Raw genomic sequence first — 20,497 nt, 5'->3', positions numbered from 1 at the left:
ATGGTGGGGTACGCACCAGCAGAGTTTCGGAGACTGGCGCAAATGCCGAAAGATGATGCACTTATGATTTGGGAAGCCTCAAAGGAGGATGGAAGCCAGGTAGGATGGACGAAATAGCCTGCGCACCCACCTTTCCAGATGGGTACAGGCGTATGGTACGCAACCTGCATGAACGCACACTGCTCTCGCGATAGGAAACAGGAACAACAAGCAAAAGCAGGCAAGACAAGTGCACGAACGACAAAGCATGATACAACCTAGCACACCAAACATCATACATGGGGAAGCCTTTGACAAGGTGTGCAAACTACTGAACAGGGTCCACCATGTGAAATGCACCGACTGGGACCTGTGCGTACCAGCAGTTCGATGGGCCTATAGGACCATGTGCGAAACTCTGACCACACAAGCGCTTTTGAAGCTGCAGTTTGAAGCAGAGGCTGTAGTCCCTATGGAGCATGCGAAGATGAGTCCGTGAATAACAACAACTATATATACGAAGGTCCGCATTGACCGGAATGAAGAAACCACATAGCTACGTGAAACGAAACATCTAAGACTTAAGGAGGAAATCCGACGGGGAAACTTTAGACTTCACGAACTTGAAAAAGGCCAGGTATGGCTAAGGGAGAAAAGTGCTTTAATGGACGCAAAGGTCAAAAAGCTTGAAAACGAAATAAAGAAAGCATTTCTCCTCAAGAAACCGAGGACTGCAAGACAAGGTACATACAATCATACTGACAAATTGGAAAGCTATCGTCATGAATTGGTTAGTCTGCTGCCATGGCTAAGACCACGTCTCATCAAATGTAGTGACCAAGGCAGCACAGTGCAAATCGTAGAGTGTGCGATGCCGATCACTACAAGGGAAGATGGGGATTCTCTGTGAACCAGGATGGGGGGCGAAATGAAGCCCCACACGAGTGGTGCACCCACTTGACTAGCTGTAGGAAGGACAGTCTTAGCGCTCCAGGTAGTTGAAAGGGAGCGCGAGACTATAAAAAATTCTGCATGGGGGCTACACAATATAAGAGATGCGCGTAGCAGTAGGAAATCACAGGGTTCGCGACTGCGCACAAAGGGCTGCACTGCCACGCAGGTTGGCGGGAAAGTGACCGTTGGTGTCACTATTCATGATAGGATGTTCAATTTGAGGCCGCGCCTATCACCTATGGTGTACAACAGTCTAAATAGTCTTGCAAAGTTTAAGGTAGGTATGCACAACATATACATCAGGGCGCAGAAGGATTCGGTGAAGCAGTGGACGAAGCTACCATTTATAGCCATTGACGACGCGATCTTTACGATATTGGAGACATGGTCTCCCGAGTGGCATGCCCCATATTTGGCAGAACTAGAAAAAGCAGCAACACAGAAAAATAAGGATGATGCTAAGCTACGCGTCACTCAATTAGCAGAGAAACGGTGGAACAAAAAAGCAGTAGATGAGGAAAAGGTAGCACGGGAAGCCACATAAGCAACAGTAGCAGAGGCAGCAACAACACAGGTAGATGAGGGCCAAGCAACATCCTTAGGACAAGGGGTATAGGAACTAGATACAGCAGAAGGGAGCGCAGATCCAAGGACCGTGTTCACTTAGTTAAAACGGCCACACATCATAGAGAGATCGGGTCCAAGGAAGAAGGTCAAGGCCTCGAAGCTAGAAATTGATCCAATCACCTTAACTAAAGGAGATCTCTATGACATTGACGACACGGTCCATGATGTCACCAACGAAGCGCTCCAAGAGTTTATGATAGGGCACCAAAATGTGTTGGGGGCCCTCAAGGCGCAGTTGCAGGAATTACAAGTCTGGGCCCCTCAGGAAGGTACCCTATCTACCCACATCGTAGCAAGTACTTCAGCAGTAGAGCAGATGTTGCACACGAGGATGGCTAACATAATAGTGTTACTAGAGGGAGCGTTAGTAGCCTCAGATGCGATGGACTAAATGGCGGTTAGCAGGATGAAAGGCCTTGGCCTTAATCTAGCTGCCCTTCCCCAGGAAACGCTCTATCAACTACAGGATGGAATAACAGTAGAGCTGTGTGCTAGGGAGAACCGTGTGATCCAAGTTCTTAGTGAACACAAGATCAATATAGAGAAGCGCAGCTTACAGTGCAATGAGTTGGTGTCACAGAACCAAAGGTTAGTGGAGACGGTAGATGACGCTTGCTGATGCGTCCCAAAGTTGGCTATCGCAGCAAATCTACTAGTGGAAGTACGGATCCACAATTTGGCCAGTGGAGTCTACGACGTAAGAGAAGAGACAACAAGGGTGAAGCTGGAGATGAATCTCCAGATCGTCGAGCTGCAGTTGAAGGCACAACCTTCCACTCCCCTGGAAATCAAAGAACAATTCGCCAGCACTATTACAGTAGGGTTGGAAGAGATTGGAGGTGCAGTGTGTGACTGTACCAACATGTTGGAAAAGGCGCTTGAGGTTTTCACAACGTTACAGGAGGACCCCAACATCCAACGGTTGGAGACAAAGGCACACGAACTCTAGCAGCAGTATGACAACATCAAAGGAACTACGCAGACAATAGTCCTCACTCAGTGGCTTGTAAGGATGCAATAAGCTAAGGAATTAAAGGAGCAGATGGATGCGACACGCCATAAGGAAGCAATTCTCAAAGCACATGTCTAGCCATGGATTGATGAAGCCTTCACAATCATGGAAGATATTGAAGGAAAGCTCACATAGATTCAGGGGATGCATGCAGTGATGCAGTGCAGCACGCCGGAAACAAAGGGCTCAAAAGAAAGAATGCAGCAGGTACAACAAGCAACAGCTCAGTGCGCTGCAGACATCACGACCGTTCGGGACCAGCTGGAGGGACTCTACGCCTAGATCGCTGCGCCAACTGAGTGACTTGAGGGTGAGTCACAATGTTTGGGTTGGGGTCCTGTTAGGCATGGAATCCCCCTCGCAGCATGTTTTGGGGCTCAAAGCCCAATTTTTGAATAATATTATTGTAAAAACTCCACGAATTTTGGGCGCAGAGCACGAATTGTATGTTAGAGTCATAGGGTTGTCTGCCCTAAGTTTTGAATTTAGTGTCAGCCTACCCATGGTATGCAGACGATGGGATTGTATAAATAGAATGAGGCTCTAAGTTGTAAAGCAGTTAAGTGAAGTGAAGTAGAATTGACAAACGGATGGAATAAAAAGGATAGCGAGCATAGGGCAAGAGTCTAGTGTCTTGGGTCGTAGTAGTAGGAAGAGGCTCTACAACTGAGTGCGCAGAGGCCTAGTAGAGTCCACAGCTGAGTGCGCGGACCCCTGCAGCTGAGTGCGCAGGGCAGAGTCGAGTCTGTAACCAAGGAAGAAGAATAATAAAGAGAAGTTTGATTCCAAATCTTGTGTATCTGTTCTTGTGCTATTTGCTGTTTAATTATGTTGTTTTCTTTATTGTGCACCCTTATATGAACGCTAAACACTATTAAATATAACTAGACACATACTGATAAGCTAAGTGATCGACTAATATCGAGTTAATAGTAGGGAATTGGGTAGTAACACGGATTGGGCCCTCAGTAAGGCTACATGAAGGCAGCATCGCAGGCTGCGAAGTACTGATAGGTACACGTAGTGACGTGTGCGTAGGATCAAAGCACGGACCACTGAAAATCATCAGACATCTCCAGGGTGCGGAAACCTAGTTCTAGCACCCTCCCATACTACTTCGAGTGAGACCTCAGTTCGCACTCCGTGGACTGTTGCCGAAAGGGCCAACAGTACTGGGATTTGTTTGGAAAAATCATCTCTGAACCTGGGTTAGGCCCCTACAAGCCAACACTAGGGCTATTGTGAAAGAGGTCAGATCATTTGAAAAGGATAGCTTACTTGATTGTCGAGCAGAGTCTTATACCTAAGCATAAGAAGTTGGTAAGAAGGGAGAGAGAGAAAGGAGCTAGATGGGTAAGGGAAGGCTGATGCAACCGATGGTTGTAATCACTCTTTTGACATTAATATAGAACTGCAGTTGTACTATCTACTCCATGGTGTTGGTACTACAATTCATTTATTTGTTTGTTCAATGCCTTTTAGCATGAATAACTTAGTTATGTGCAACTAGATGTCTTTTGTATATCCATGCATTAATTGTCAAGGTTTTATGTTGTGATTATGCTTGTCTCTTCTATGTGCAAGACTTGATTTGGATCCAGCTCAGGGGACTTCCACCTAGCTGCATAGTGCTCTCTAGCAAATATACATGGAGGCTCGAGGTAATGAATTTGTTTCTCTTTGATAGTTAGTTATTGAGTATGGACATGCATGTATCTTTGTGATAACTACAGATAATCTTACACTCTGCCAAGGGTCCCGGGAAGACCCTTAAGGGTTTCTTCATTCTCCATACACCGTGCATTTAATCCTATAGCAGAATTGGCGACTCTGCTGGGGACTACACTCTAGCTCCCGATTTACCCAGAAATTTCCTAGTTTCCTCCTCCTTCCAGACCTTCCTGTACTTCTTCATTCCTTTCCTGACCCATCGAGACCTTGCAACACTCTTATTTCATTGCTCAGCCCTAGATTTGATCCCCACAGCCCTTTTTTGAAGTGTTTTCCCTCACTAACGTAGGTTAGCAATGTAAACAGAGCTTTATAAAGCTCTGTGTCTGCACAAACAGAGTGTTAGTGCCTCCAATAACTCTTTGTGGCCTCTAGCACAGAGCGTTAGTCACCCAATTTTTGATATAAAGTTGTGTTTGTGACCTCAAAGGGTTGGGAAACTTGCTTCTAGACTAATAAGGGATCTGTAGCTGTGTTTTGTTTGCAAGATCTGTGTCCTGAAATATTTTTTTTTTTTTAAGAAAATAGCTTTTCTTCTTAAAAGTTTTTATTTTCATAAAAGAAAAAATCAATTTATTTTTCTTTTCTCTGGTGAGTTGGTTAAGTTCTGCATTATTTGGTTTCAGTAGTTGTTAGAGAGCATTGAAAATTTTTGTCAGTTATGCTAGTGTTGTAATGAATAGGATGCATGGAATGAATATTGATGTATGAAAGACTCTCCCTTTGTAAAAAACAGCTTATTCATCAAAATTGAAAATTTACAAGCATTGTATTTTGCATGATTTGAGTCAGAGTCCCACCAAATATCATACATCAACACCCCTACCGAAGACTCTAACAAAGTACACTTAAAATCTACCTAAAATCAATCAGTAACTCTTTCTAGAGCAAACATACAGTAGTTTAGGCTAGGATCTTGGGATAGGCAGTGTGAGTAAACTGCCCAAGATCATACACCAAAACTAGTGTCATTAAAAGAGAGAGATCCTTCTGCACTCATACTATCGAGACCACTCCAATAAAAGCGGAGCTAAATACAAGACAATATCGGACTGTAAGTGAAGTTAGCACGCCTTTACTTGCATCTCCTTTGGATATTCTGTGCATCGGGGACCCCTTCGGGAATATCGGAGCTGAGTCGGGGACTCAGGTATCCTGCCCACACAGTGTACTATCCGCGACTATGTCCCCCCTAGTAGTGTCTATGATCTGAGGTATCCTCAGTGGCCATACTTTTAGGGACTAACATAAGGTGACTGGGGTAGGCTGCCTTGGTATCTAACACAGATATACCTACTCTGTCTTCAGTTTTTGGGAGGGTGATCATCTTCATGAGAGGACTTGGCCCCTCAATCTGAGGTTCGGGCAAAGCTCTAGAGTAACCATAACTATACATTTGACCAACTCTCTCTGTTAATCATTATGATACTAGGTTTCATCTCTAGTGTTCGGTGCTTATCAGACAAGGTCATTTCCCTCTGCTTGCTGATTGATTCACTTAGTGTATTTTTTATTTTTTTAGGTGCCAGAATGTTATCATTGAGACTTTAATAAACATCACTGTAAAAAATTATTGATAAAAATTATCGGCCACCGTGGCTACATCTGGCCCTCGTCATCAATCTAGACGATTGTTAGGACTTCCCCCACTCACTGTGGAGGATCCGCCGAGCTCCAATGAACTGGATTCCCTGTCTTCGGGAAATCAGTCTCCGAGATCTCACATAGAATCAGTTTGGACAACTGATGATTCAAGCTTACTGGAGGATTTATTTACTGCAATATTTCTTCCTCCATACAATCCTCTGATCATGAATCCGTTGGGCCCACTCTTGGTTCCCATTGCATTTGTACCTCCTTTGTCTTCAGTTGGAACACTTCCACCCATCTCGTCGATGACTAACGGGTCGTGGAACATTTTGGACACTTTTGGTCCCCCACCACTTCCCCAGTCGACAGTCAATACCACACCTTTTATGGCAAACCTTGCTATCCCGTTTGTCCCCGGTACAACCCCTAACATGACACCCTCCAAGAGTGGAACCCAGTCTATTCCAGGTTCTACCCCTTTATTGTCAAACTCTATACCTTTGACAAGTGCTACATATAGCGCTCCTAATCACACTCAATATAGCACAATTAGCGCGGGTCCCTTCAACCAACAATATGGTTGGAATCCATTGTATAGTTCTAACCCCTAGGTTCAAGTATCTAGGGGCACTCCCAATATGCATATATCGGCAGGGAAAGTAACAGTTCCCCCTCCGTTTTCAGGCATGCATGGTTAGTCAGTGATTGACATGAGCACTCCTTATGCTAGTCAATGACTTATGGTTAGTTTTGTAGCAAGCGAGAATCCTCAAGGAGGTCCCAATCAATCCATGGGGGAACCCTACTCACAACCTCAAATGAGTCAAGGGGGCACTGCTTATCCTGGGGGAAACTCTATACCCTAGCCTAACAATCCCTATGGAAATCCACATTACAATACCATACCCCAAGGAACCTACTATACCACGCAACCTGTGTATAATATTGGGAATCACACGATGGGAGGACCGCAAGGATCCTCAAGTCATATGTCATCACCTTGGTCTAATTCGGGGGCATCACACACTCTGCCTTTCTTGGCAACACTTGATATCCCCGACTTGTACAAACTTACAAATGACCCCATCTATCATAACTTACTCTGGTCGCCAATCTCGCATAAAATACCGACAGACATCCCTAAGTTCGAAGGGAAACAAGGGGAGGATCCAGGTACCCATATCACCACCTATCATCTTTGGTGTGTTTCTAACTCCATGGTGGATGATAGTATCTGGTTACGTATTTTTCCCCGCACCCTTACTGGCAACACAGCCAAGTGGTACATCGAGTTACCATGCACGTCAGTCAATACCTTTGACGCTCTAGCGATGGAATTCTTAAAGCACTTCCAGCTACCCATCCGCTATGAAACTGGGATGGAACTCCTCACTTCATTACATTAGGATACTATCACCCACATCTCTGATCATATACATGAATGAAGATGTAGGCAGAGGTTATTCAAAGCTCCCCTCCGAGATTGTGTCTTAGTGGATTTCTCTACTCCCCCAAAGCGCTAAGGATGTCACCTTAGGTGGTGCGGTCACAAAATACCAATCCATACATCATGCCCAGCACTTAGATCTAATATATTCGTAGTCTGGCACTCTATATGATGTAATTCCCAATGCCCCTCGCAACTCCAATGCTCCTACTACTAAGCAACCCGGAGCGCACTTCGATCGGATTATCAGTGCAACCACCAGGGCTGCTGTAAAACAACTCAGTGGTCACATTTCTAGATGTCAGTGGACCCCTCTATCAAATTGACTGCTATTCCTACCACCATGATCAACTCTGTGTAGTCTATGCAAAAACCCGGTGGTAAGAACAAGAAGAATAAGAAAAAGACTGCTCCTTCTGAAGAGCAGTCAACAAAGTAGCAAAAACCAAAGCAGAAAGCTACTGTGCCCCTAACGATGGAAAGGATAAACCTGCTAGATTCCCTTGCAAAATCTGTGCCAAAGACCACATGACCTATCGTTGCCCGCATCTTCAGGAATGCACAGATTTCATTGCTAAAAAGGATATTGGTAGGACCCCTGCTGTCTTGAATAATCCTTTCCCTGCTCAGTAGCAGCAACACCTTATTACAAACCAACCCCAACCCCTACAAGGGGGCAATGGTGGTTCGCAACATCCTTCAGCTAGTGAAGGACCCTCTACCGTTTACACCTTTGAAACGGTAGATCTACAGACCAGAGCCAAATCTTATGGAGCTCCTGTTGCTCATGCAAAGGAACCCTCCTCAAGTCAAAACCCACCGCCGCCTAACGATCTTCATATCAAAAGGCCGATTTCTGACCTTGTGATTCACCCCCCTAAAGGGGCACTTCAACGCACAATGCACAATACATCTGCACGTGCCACCCAAAACTACAACATTGTAGAAGACTTGGCACAAGCGCCGTCGACTATGTCGGCGCTCAAAGTATTACAAACATGTCCAACACAAAGGAAATCTTTGCTTTCGGCCATTGGTGGTATCGACCCACAGGATTCCATGCTTGCAATTTTCGACATGGAAAAGTGTAAACCTCCCCTTTCTCACCAGCTTGCATTTCAGGTGCAAATCTTTTCAAAAGGTAAAGGTATACATAGAACTGTCATCGACGAAGGTGCTTCTACCTGCATCATGTCGGCTTCATGTTGACTCACTTTGGGTTCTCCAACCCTATTTCCACCGTCAAACTCCCTTAAATCTTTTGACGGCCACACTTTCATCCCAAAAGGTTACCTAGCTAGCTACCCCATCACCTTGTATGGTAAAATGGTAACAGTGGACATCGAAGTCATAGATAAAAAGCTCAACTATAATCTTTTGCTAGGTCAGAGTTGGACTTATGCCATGATGGCCATTGTGTCTACTATCTTTCGCATCATCCTATTTTCATTGGATGGAAAGGTAGTCACAGTGGACTAGCTATCCTTTTTCACCCCTGATTATTCCCCGTTACGAAGCGGCTCTGTACCCTTAGTGGGTGGTGTACCTGACTCTTACGTCAGTATCGGTACTAGTCTACTGAAGGCTTCTTCTTTGATGGGTTGTTTCCCTCTTTTGCCTCCAACAGTTCCATAGACGGTTAATATGGTTTCATCCATTCCTCATGAACCAATCGATCCTTGGATCCTACTGGCCCCTTCATACATTAGCACTTATGGAGAATAATGTCGTTGTCACCAGCTGAATTGGCCCACCAAGCCATTCAATCTACATCTGAATCTCCGGTCACTTCGGTTACGGCCAATGGTACCACTGCCTCTTCCATAACGGCTCCTTCTTCCGATCCACTCAATCAAGTCCTACCTATGGATGAAGCTATTAGAGGAATCATGAGTTTAGAAGAGTGACCTTGGGAGGACTCACACCATCATCTTTCGATATCTGATTCAGACATGATACCTCTTCAAATCCTGTCACCCGACACACCTGAAATCGTTTCCTCACCATATATGACTATCCAAACTTTGGACACAGAAGGAAACATGGGAAATACTTCAAAGACATTCCTCATTGATATTTCTGTCATGACAGGCATCGTGGAAAAGATTGCAATCCTGAGGAAATTGCAAGCTCCACCTACCTTTTTAAGGAATTCCGCGATGTATTCGCTTGGTATTACGAGGAAATGCACGGCATAGATCTGTCTATTGTTGAGCATGAGATCAAGATATACAACAATGCTAAACCTGTCCACTAAAGGCTTTGACTGGTCCATCCCCGTAAAACGACAACCATCAAAACCAAGGTGGAAAAGTTGTTACATGCTAGTTTCATCTATCTTATTCCCTTAACAGAATGGGTTTCCAATCTGGTTCCTGTCGATAAGAAACAAGGAACCATCTGCATATGTGTCGACTATCGAGACTTGAACGCCGCATGTCCCAAGGATAATTATCCGACACCATTCACCAACTAGATCATCGACGACTACGCCGGTTGTGAATCATTTTCATTCATGGATGGATTCTCAAGTTACAACCAGATTGCTATAAAACCCAAAGACCAGCACAAAACCGCCTTCGTTTGCCCATGGGGAATATTTGCCTATCGAAAACTCCCATTTGGTTTAAATAATGCTAGAGCAACATTTCAAAGAGCCATGGACTACGCATTTCATGATATCAAGCATATCATTCAAGCTTACTTGGATGACCTTCAAACCCATTCCAAGCAGTGAACGCAACACATAAATCATTTAAGAGCCATCTTTCCTAGGTGTTGGTTTTACAACATACGTCTGAATCCACATAAATGCATTTTCTTTATCGAGTTTGGATGCTTACTTGGATTCATAGTCTCCAAGTATGGGATTAGGGTTGATCCTGACAAGGTAAAGGCAATTATTCAATTTCTCTAACCACAATTCATTCTGCGGCTCCAACATTTTCAAGGGAAAGCAAACTTTTTACGACGGTTCATCGTAAACTATGCTGAGTTGACGAAAGGCTTTATGTGCCTACTTAAGAAGGGAGTGTCGTATCTGTGGGATGATCAAGCTCAACGATCATTTGATGCCTTGAAAAAGGCACTTATATCAGCCTCACTCCTTAGCACTCCCAATTATGGCTGCGACTTTCTTCTATACCTTGCAGCCTTGCTATCCTCTCTCGAAATGGTCCTGGTTCAAACTCATGATCACCAGACTGAGCATGTGATATATTATCTGTCGAAAGGCCTAGTTGGGCCTGAACTCAGATATTCACATGTGGAAAAGCTGTCATTAGCAGTCGTCTTTGTTGTCAACCACTTCCGACACTACATACTGCTGCGATAGACTACTATCATCGCCTTGGAGAATCCCATGAGACACATTTTGTCTCATCAAGTAATTGGAGGGAAATATTCAAAATTGATCTTGATCCTCCAACAATTTGATTTGGTTTTCACTACTACCAAGGAAAAAAGTTCCTTAGTCTTTGCTGAACTTTTTTTGAATCTTCCCATTGTCGATCCTAACGAGATAGCCCATGATACTCTTCCAGATGAAGATATCTATCTTATCGACACTACTGACCCTTGGTATGGTAACATTCTTGTCTACCACCAAGTGCAACGGTTCCACCCCAAGCTATCATTAGGAGACCATCGTCACATCCATCACCAAGTGCAACACTATCTAGTGATCAACGATACGTTATATCATTGTGGTGCGAATATAGGTCTTCGACGTTGCCTCACTAATGAAGAGGCAGAACACGTTTTAAATGACTACCATGCTAGGGCATGTGGCAGTCATCTTTCTGGCATATCTACTGAACATAAAATTTTGTACGCAGTCTACTACTGGCCGACCTTGTTCAAAGATTGTGTCAAGGCAATCTGGCAATGCCATCCTTGTTAAGTGTTCATAAAGAAAATGCGTGCTCCTCCGGCCCTACTACACCCAGTCATATCCATCGGCCCCTTTGCCAAATGGGGGATAGGCTTTGTAACTTGCAATCCTGTTTCCTCTGATAGACACAACTATATTATTGTAGCTGTGGACTATTTCACGAAATGGGCCGAAGCCCTTCCCACCTCCCAATCCGATGGGGAAATTGCGACGCTATTCCTATTTAATCAAGTCATCTGTCGCTTCGGTGTACCCCGCACGATTGTTATGGACCATGGGTCTAATTTTCAGAATCACATGATGTCTCACTTAACATCCCTGCTAGGTTTTTGCCAGGATCAATCATCCTCCTACCCCCAAGCTAATGGTCAAGTAGAAACCGTCAATTGTGTCTTAAAGACCATGATCTGTAGGTTAGTAGGGAATTATAAAACTCACTAGCATCGAATGTTATATTTGGCGCTATGGGCATACCAAACTTCAGTTAAGACAGCTACGAGCTTCACACCTTTTCAACTAGCTTACGGCCTGGAAGTATTTTTATCGATAGAGTGTGAGATTCCTTCCCTACAAATTGTTGTTGAACTCCTGCCCGGCACTACTGCCGAAGAAGAGAGCTTGCTATACCTAAATCAACTGGATGAAACCCATCGAGATGCCGAATTGGCACTCGAGGCCCACAAGCATCGAGTAAAAGCCCAGTACGACAAAAAGGTCAAGCTTCATTCTTACCAAGAGGGAGATCTTGTTTTTCTCTACGATAAAAAACATGACCTCTTAAGGCAAGAACACTTCAACCCTTATGGCTCGGTCCATATGTCATCAAAAAATCCCTCTCAAAAGGGGCATATGAACTTCAAGACTGGGAAGCAGTTTTACTTCTTTTTTGATGTGATTGGATTGTTTTGGTATTTATGGAAGTATTTTTCTTATGTATCTTTCTCGCAATGTAGATGCCTTCATTACCCTTAGCATGCATAGGATATGCGGATGGTGCCAGTCATCACACACAGCACATTACATCAGCTGCTTGGGTCATCTACACACCTGAGTCAGAACTGTTTTGTTCCGGGGGAGTCCTTCTTGGTACTGCTGCCAACAATATTGCCGAGTACATGTCCGTAATTTCACTTCTCACTAAAGCATCATCAAAGGACATCTCCAATCTAGTGGTCAGGTTAGATTCTCAACTTGTTGTTATGTAATTTACAAATCGTTATCACATTCGTAATCCAACCTTGTTACGTCATTATTTAGGGTACGACTCTTGGAACATCAGTTTGAAGTTATCACATATGAGCACATTCCTAGAGAATTTAATACAGTTCTTGATTCATTGGAAAACTATGTGTTAGATTAGAATTTGTCTCATTCACTATAGAAACATGCATGAAAAGTAAAAATTTACAGAGTTAAAAATTTACAAAAACAATTAAAAAACATTTACACCATACAAATACCAAAATGTCTGTAGATATATATAAATAGAATCTAGTCTTTTACATCAAAATATTCCAAAACTTGGATGTTTTAAGTACAAAATGGCTACTAAGCCTAGATATAAATACATGTTGGCTATGCCAGAACACCTACTAAATAGAGCCTACTGTTCCTGAAATGCTAAAACTGCTCTAGCTATCCTCCGAAGAGAAACCAGAAACCACTCAGGCACACCGACTGTGTGTCGCTGCATATGAGCGGGGATCTCCCCCATAGGAAGTGGGGCACACCCATGCTCAAGCCCTCCATGTTCCTCAAAACCTCGCGAAGACTGTTAGCATCACCCCCTCCAGCAGGTAGTTGGCCTCCCCGCCTCACGTGGCGGGGTTCGCCTATAGGTTGTAATGGTGCCACATCTATGTTAAGAAAAAATCTTCATGTCAGTACTTTCACCCATAAAAACAACAAAAACATAACATAAATATTCAAAAGCTAAAAAATACTTTAAGTAATCTCAAAAATCATTCTCACCTTGAGGACCCCAGTTGGTCCCTAGAGGTAGCATTAAGTCAAGGTCGCCGGTGAAGTCCATGCCCTCATAGGCATAGTTGTCAATCATTACAATCTGGTCACGAAGCCACTGGAAGAAATCTTCCTCGAAGAAGTGTCAGATAGGTCCTCCTCCTGTGCGAGGATCAAGTGATGACCATCGCCCCTGTCTCAGCTCCCTTGGATCAAAGGGACCTAAGCTCATCCTTGGGCGCATAACAGGTACCCTCTCAAGTATGAATGAGACAATGAGAGTGTCGTACCCAAAACTCTGTTGGGTTCAAGTCTTGCATGCGGTTAATTCTACCTTCAACTGGCGAAGCACTGCTTCACACCAGTTGAACATCTGAGGCTGGACACAGTCAACTACAAGAAATAGTTGGGCCTTTGTTGCAATGTGGGGACTCTTTGACCCTGCCAAATGCACAATCAACCATAAAATGGCCCTCATAGACCTGGACCTAATCCTCTCTATGGGGACTCTGTTGTTGACAAGTCCACTCTCAAGGATGCAGTAGGATTGAACTAGCTCTAGGGTGGATCGAGGATTAGGCCTACCCTCGGTCAGGTTTTCTTGTGCTCCTCGGCACGACAAACCAATCAAAAAGTAAATGTCATCACGGTCAATGGCTAGCTCATGATCTACAATCCTGAACACCTGCTCATGTTCATCCCAGTGTTGGATAATCCATCTCAACAAATCCTCCTGCCCTTTCATCAGCTCCAACTTTGCATACTTCAGCAAACCACAGTGGCGCAATGCAAGTATGCATGCTGGATCATTTTGCATCAACAATTCCTGGCTATCATGGGCCCGTTCTCTCCATAGGCTAGTCATTATGGCTTGAAACCTATGCAAAACAACCCAAAAATCAGTCAAAATGGGGCAACAAAGCTTCAGGAATCACTGCATGGGGTTTTAAACTGTGCCCTCAGGCTTTAACGCTCCCCCCAGTGGTACACAGGGAGGATTAACGCCCTCTAGTAGGTCGTAAAGGGCATTTAACGCTCCCTGCAGGCCTGCCAGAGGGCGTTAGTGCACAAATACTGCTTTAGGGCTCCCCAGATCTGCAAGAATCCACCCCAGAAACTGATAAGAAAGGTTAATAAACACATAGAGAAAGTTTTAGCATCTACCTGGGACTGACGACACGTCAAATGGTCGCTTGGATCTCCCACAATGGTCCGTGGAAAATCTGCTCCTCTTTGGCTCCAAAACGCTCTCACAGTTCTCAAATAGTGAAAATGGTGAATGTGAAAGCTCAAAGAACTTTCTTATATTTATTTTTGGAGACATGATTTATTGAAATCATTAAAGAGGAAGTAGTCCATTCCCCATGATTTTTTATCATGCATGACCCCATATGGATAGGAATTGCTGCTTTTTTATACTTTTTTCCACTTTTTGATGAAAGTACTTTCAGGAATGAATGGTAGTAATCACTACATGCAATTCTCAATGAGCGCTTTCTTTTATGGGATGTTTTCTCACTCTAAAACTAAAAAATCCCTGATTTTTTCATTGTTGGGCTCGTTAAACACATACGACGATGGTCCAAGCAACTCTTTTTCACTCTTTTTCTAGCTCATTAAATTGAAAAAGATAATTAGAGCATTCTTTTTAGGAACTTTTTTCTTGCTCATAAAACTGAAAAAATCTCGAGTTTTTTCTTCAGGCTTGTTAAAAACTTATGAAGGTGACTAGAGCATTCTTTTTAGGCACTTTTTTCTCGCTCATAAAACTGAAAAAATCCGAAGTTTTTTCTTCAGGCTCGTTAAAAATTTATGAAGATGACCCTAGCATTCTTTTAGGTACTTTCTCGCTCGTTAAACTGAAAAAACCTGAGTTTTTGTCACCGGGCTTGTTAAAAATATACGGCAACAACAAGAGCACTTGCTTTTTTGGGACCATTTCTCACTCTTAAATAGAAAAATCCTCAAGGTTTTCCCTTCTTCGGGCTCGTTAAATATATGAAGAAGGAATGAGTAGTTCTTTTACCTCTTTTTCCTTGCTCACTAAACTAAAAAATATACCTTGAGCTTTCTACATTTTGACTCGTTAAAATTCGATGAAGGTATTGAGTTTGTCGTCACATGACTCATTAAAATTTCATGAAGAATATCGAGTTTAGTCCATCTCCTCGTACTCATACCAAAATGAGGTCAACATATATTGAGCATAGGTTTCTCTTTATCTGGACTCAATAGATTAACTCACAAAAAAGTAACCGATCCAAGTATACTATTAAACTTTTGTCACACCCAGTTAAAAACTATGACAAAGGGACCACCCTGGAGTCGTTCTTTACGATCTTTTCAGACTCTCTAAATATGAAAAGACCACCGAGTTGTCTCGTCTGGACTCATTAAATTACATAGACGAGGTATAGAGTCACTCTTTTTACGATCCTTTTCAGACTCTTAAAACATGAAAATATCGACAAGTTTGCCTATCTGGACTCATTAAACTAATCAGATAGGGCATAGAGTCGCTCTTTTTGTAGTCCTTTTTAGACTCTTAAAAAATGAAAAGATCAATGAGTTTACCATCTAGACTCACTAAACTAATCAGACGGGGAAAGTGGACAATACAACTATGTTCATTATTTGAAAGTGTGGTTTGGCAGCAGTCGTTCCCTTGAGCATGGCACTCCCTCAGATAAACCTTCCTTGTGACGGCCTCTCAATATGAATTTTACCATCCTATGAATTTAGCCTAAATACCCTGATGTTCTTGCATCTTTGTATCCTAACACTCTTTAGTGTTCATGAGTCTAGTGCTACATGGTTAAAACCGTTGTCATGCCTTCTATTGTTCAAGGGATAACCTTTTGTTTCCTCCATCAACCCATCAAGCATATCCTTTCATCATGCCCTCTGTCGTTTTGACCCAATGCTCAAAGATTCCTCAAAAAACAAATCATTCTTGTCTCGTTTCGTGTCGATTGATGTAGGACACATTATTGCCTACCTTTTGACAGGTCTCTTCCTATTGACTTCAACACTCTATCTAGGAAGACAACCCAGAAACACATTCAGTGCCTTGGTACTTGCAGACATTAGTGGCAGGTCACCTTGTGTTTGATCAGGGGTTCTCATTATTGGCTCCTGGTTAAGCGATTCTATGAGTGTTCGATGACAAAAACATTTTTCACACTCGCTAGATTGTACTGTGCATCTTGGAGACCATCACCATTATTGGTGGCCTTCCTCGCGTCTGTTAACGGTCTCCATTATTGACTGGTAATCAGACAATTTCATGCATGTTTGACATCAACGCATATATTCACATGCATCGATCTATGTTGTTCAATGAAGCAGAAATCAAGACCTTGGATAGAGGCTTGCTTGTTTCCTCTCCCAAGTTGTGTATATTTGTTTTTGGAGAGAGCTCAATAGAATGATCCTATTATGACACTAGTTCCGCATTGTGCTTATCGGTGGCTAGCATCGTCATATATATTTTATGATAAAATCACTCTAACATAGCTACTGAGCATGTGAGTTCCCAACTCAGGACATGATTTTAGTTGTTCTATATATGTGTGTTGTATCAGGTTTCCCGTACCGCCCAAACCTCCAATCCTCTATCTTTTTTTGTCAAATAAGAAACATAAGACTTAAGTAAAGTATTTCGGCCATTGTTGCAGCCTCTTATCTCACACTTTAGGGGGCATTTGTTATACAGCAAAATGACCTCCTCATCAGCTCAGAGGGGAAAGACATGATGGCTAAAGCAATGACCAAGTTCACAAGCCTTGTTTCCAAGCTAACGTTGCCTATACACTGACAACATGCTTTATAAAGCTTCTTTGCAAGCCTAAGGGAGCGTTAGTGACCCTAGTAACTCTACTTGTTACTTCAGGGACAATGTTAGTGAACCCTAATGAGGATCTAAGGGTCAAAGGAGTGAATTGACTAAGAAATATCCCTACATTCTCTCCTAAATCTACTCAGAAAAGAAAGGAAACATCAAAGTTCGACCTATTTGAGGGATTTCTAATCCTAATGAAGAAGAAAAATGGGAAAGAGCTCAAAACAATAGCAGCATCATTGATTTTACCTAAAGAAACTCATGGAGAAACTTGGCAACCCTTACCTCGAATGCTACATAAGAAGAGCTAGGGCTATTTTGAAAGAGGTCAAATCATTTGAAAGGATAGCTTACTTGATTGTTGAGTAGAGTCTTAGACCTAAGCATAAGAAGTTGGTAAGAAGGGAGAGAGAGAGAGGAGCTGGAGGGGTAAGGGAAGGCTGATGCAACCGATGGTTGTAATCACTCTTTCGACATTAATATAGAACTGCAGTTGTATTGTCTACTCCATGGTGTTGGTACTATAATTCATTTATTTGTTTGTTCAATGCCTTTTAGCATGAGTAGCTTAGTTATGTGCAACTAGATGTCTTTTGTATATTCATGCATTAATTGTCAAGGTTTTATGCTGTGATTACGCTTGTCTCTTCTATGTGCAGGACTTGATCTGGAGCCGGCTCAGGGGACTTCCACCTAGTTGCATAGTGCTCTCCAGCAAATCTACACGGAGACTCAAGGTAATGAATCTGTTTTTCTTTGATAGTTAGTTATTGAGTATGGACATGCATGTAGCTTTGTGACAGCTGTAGATAATATTATAGTCTGCCAAGGGTCCCGAGAAGACCCTTGAGGGTTTCTTCATTCTCCATACAGCATGCATTTAATCCTATAGCAGTAGTCCAACTAACTCTCTTGAGGGTGCATCATATATTTTCCATTTTAATATGATTGTATTAACAAATTCAACATCCTCTAGTTGTGTAGAATTAAACCTAGTTGAACTGGGTAGTTTGATATCCATGTTTCCAACCTACACTGGGATTGCATGATGGTTTGATGTTCCTTCTATCTTCACCTACGATTTCATTCTTCAAGTATTTACCATAATGGATTTTTACACCAAAATCATATATAATATTTCTATAACTCTTCCATCCATTATTCTCATATTTTTTGTATGTGGAAACCAATTTGACTAGTTCCATATCCACAAACACAACATCCTTAATCTTGTTCCAAGAAGTATACCAAAGGATTTTTGGTATCTACTTTCTCCCATATCTTTATACCTTTGATAGTGAATTTTAAATTCCCTCCCATAATAATTTTCCTAATTTGTTAGAATACCATATGCTAGTAATTCACAATAAGCCACCATGTCCTCATAAATTCCATAGATGTTCCCTATTAAGAAATATTTGGCCATATCCATAGAGAATATATCAAATCCCATAGATAAGTCAAATAAAAAAAAGTTAATTAATCTTCTTTCTACTAGATAATAAATAATTTTCCATGTCTTCCTATAAAATATATGAATAATAACTTTAGTCCTTAAAGATGATCTATAATTCTACTATATTTTTTTAACCTTTCTCCCATAGTCTCTTTAATGGTTAAAATATTAGGTCTATGGAGACCAACTAAAATAACTATGGAAATATTTTTTTGAGGAGTTTCCTAACCCCTTTGTTTTGGATGACATAATTATCATCGAGAAACCCTACCTAAACCATGGTCTACTTTAAGCTCCCCTTTTAAGGTTTATTGCTTCCCTTGTTTAATTCCACTTTTGGAATTCTTTAGGTTATAGTTAAATGAGATTTCCATCTCCTTCTAGTTTTAACCATCCTTATCCAATTCTAGACTTAACACCCTTTCATTTCCATTTGAATCTAATTCCATAACACCTTGTCTAGATATCAATGGATATTTATGCTACTCAAATGTTATAAGGAATTCCTTAGAGGTAGGAGGATTAAGAAATATTACGAAAGAGTTCCCTTTATTGGAAATTATTTTCTCTACCTCCCTAGCTCCAAACCCAACTTTCTCTTATCTTCCAATAAAATGATAGGAAGAACCATAATCTCTTTCTCTTTGTTGTCATTCTTGTATTCCTTATATGACTTATTCTTACAAATAATCAAACCTAGGCAATGGTCATGTACTAGGTCTTGGAATTTAATAGCATAATTTAAAAACAAATTAGTAGTGGTTACATACCTACCTAGAACATAGATAGGTTGTGCATTAGTTAGTCCCTCATGATTATAACTTGATCTTGTTCAAAACTACTTACACCCATGCCTCTTATTATCTTTAAGCTATTGATTTGTGGTGATACCCTTTCTCTGTAACACCCCCTCCTCCCACATCTACCCAAGCAACCACCCAATCAGGGTAAACGTGTGACATGAGAGGCCACTATAAGGGATTCAACCTCCTTGGTGATCTTAAGGAAATGGAATCAACGGAACACATCAACCAAACCCATCCATAACAACAACACCCTCAGGAGACATGTCAACCACTCAGACATTCTGTCCGTGGATCCCAATAATGTTTTAATCCTTTTAACCCATGGTCACTATCATTCTATAGGCATGCCAGCATCTAGAAACCTCCAGTCACTCTCATAGGCATGTGTGTTAGCATCCAAGGACTTTTCCCAACATACCTATGCCAGCATCTGTGGAATTCAAGGCACTTTTTTAGTCCATAATTCTGACCACTGCCCAAAACTTGTTACAACCTCTAGAATCCATCAAACACATGATGAAAATACTAACAAATCAAAAATCAACCTTAGGACGAGGCCTAAGCATCCCCAACCGAGACTTACATTCTGTCAAATAGTTGGCATCGTTACAACCTATGGGTCTAGGATACAAGATAGAGCATGAATGACTAAAAGAACTTGTGGAACATAACAAGAAGGATCACCACCTTCTCCATTGAACTGTTGTAACATCAGTTAGGTCTTGTATCCATCATTTTAACAATTACAAATAAATACATGAAATATCCATGACATGAACCAGTCATACAACCATTCTTATAACTAGCATTAAACCATGTAAATATCATAGATATGACAACCATAAAATCTACATATAAACAAGTGAAAAATTAGGAGAACTTAGTTTTCATTAATCATAGGAAAATCTGACCAGGTTCGAGATTTCCACGTACGACCTGACCGTGGACATGGTTGAACCAAATATTTCTTTTAGCGAGTCACCCCCATGCCATATTCCAATCATGAATGTGAGATCTCGTAGAATAACCAATCTAAAAACAACCAAGGGAAACCATAGGTTAAACCACCTCTACCGTCATCAAAATGTGATCACACCAAAATTGGTGCTTTGATCACAATCGAACCGAACTTGGAATGCCATCCAGAATCCATCACTATCCTTGAGGAATTTTATGTCTCCTTCTCTCTTAAGCTTTACC

The sequence above is a fragment of the Pinus tabuliformis genome, chromosome 2_2, assembly GCF_031772625.1.
Source record: "Pinus tabuliformis cultivar Carrire ecotype Pingquan chromosome 2_2, CPIR1, whole genome shotgun sequence".
NCBI classification, from domain to species: domain Eukaryota; kingdom Viridiplantae; phylum Streptophyta; class Pinopsida; order Pinales; family Pinaceae; genus Pinus; species Pinus tabuliformis.
The sequence above is the reverse complement of the archived record's forward strand: the minus strand, read 5'-3'. Positions refer to the sequence as shown.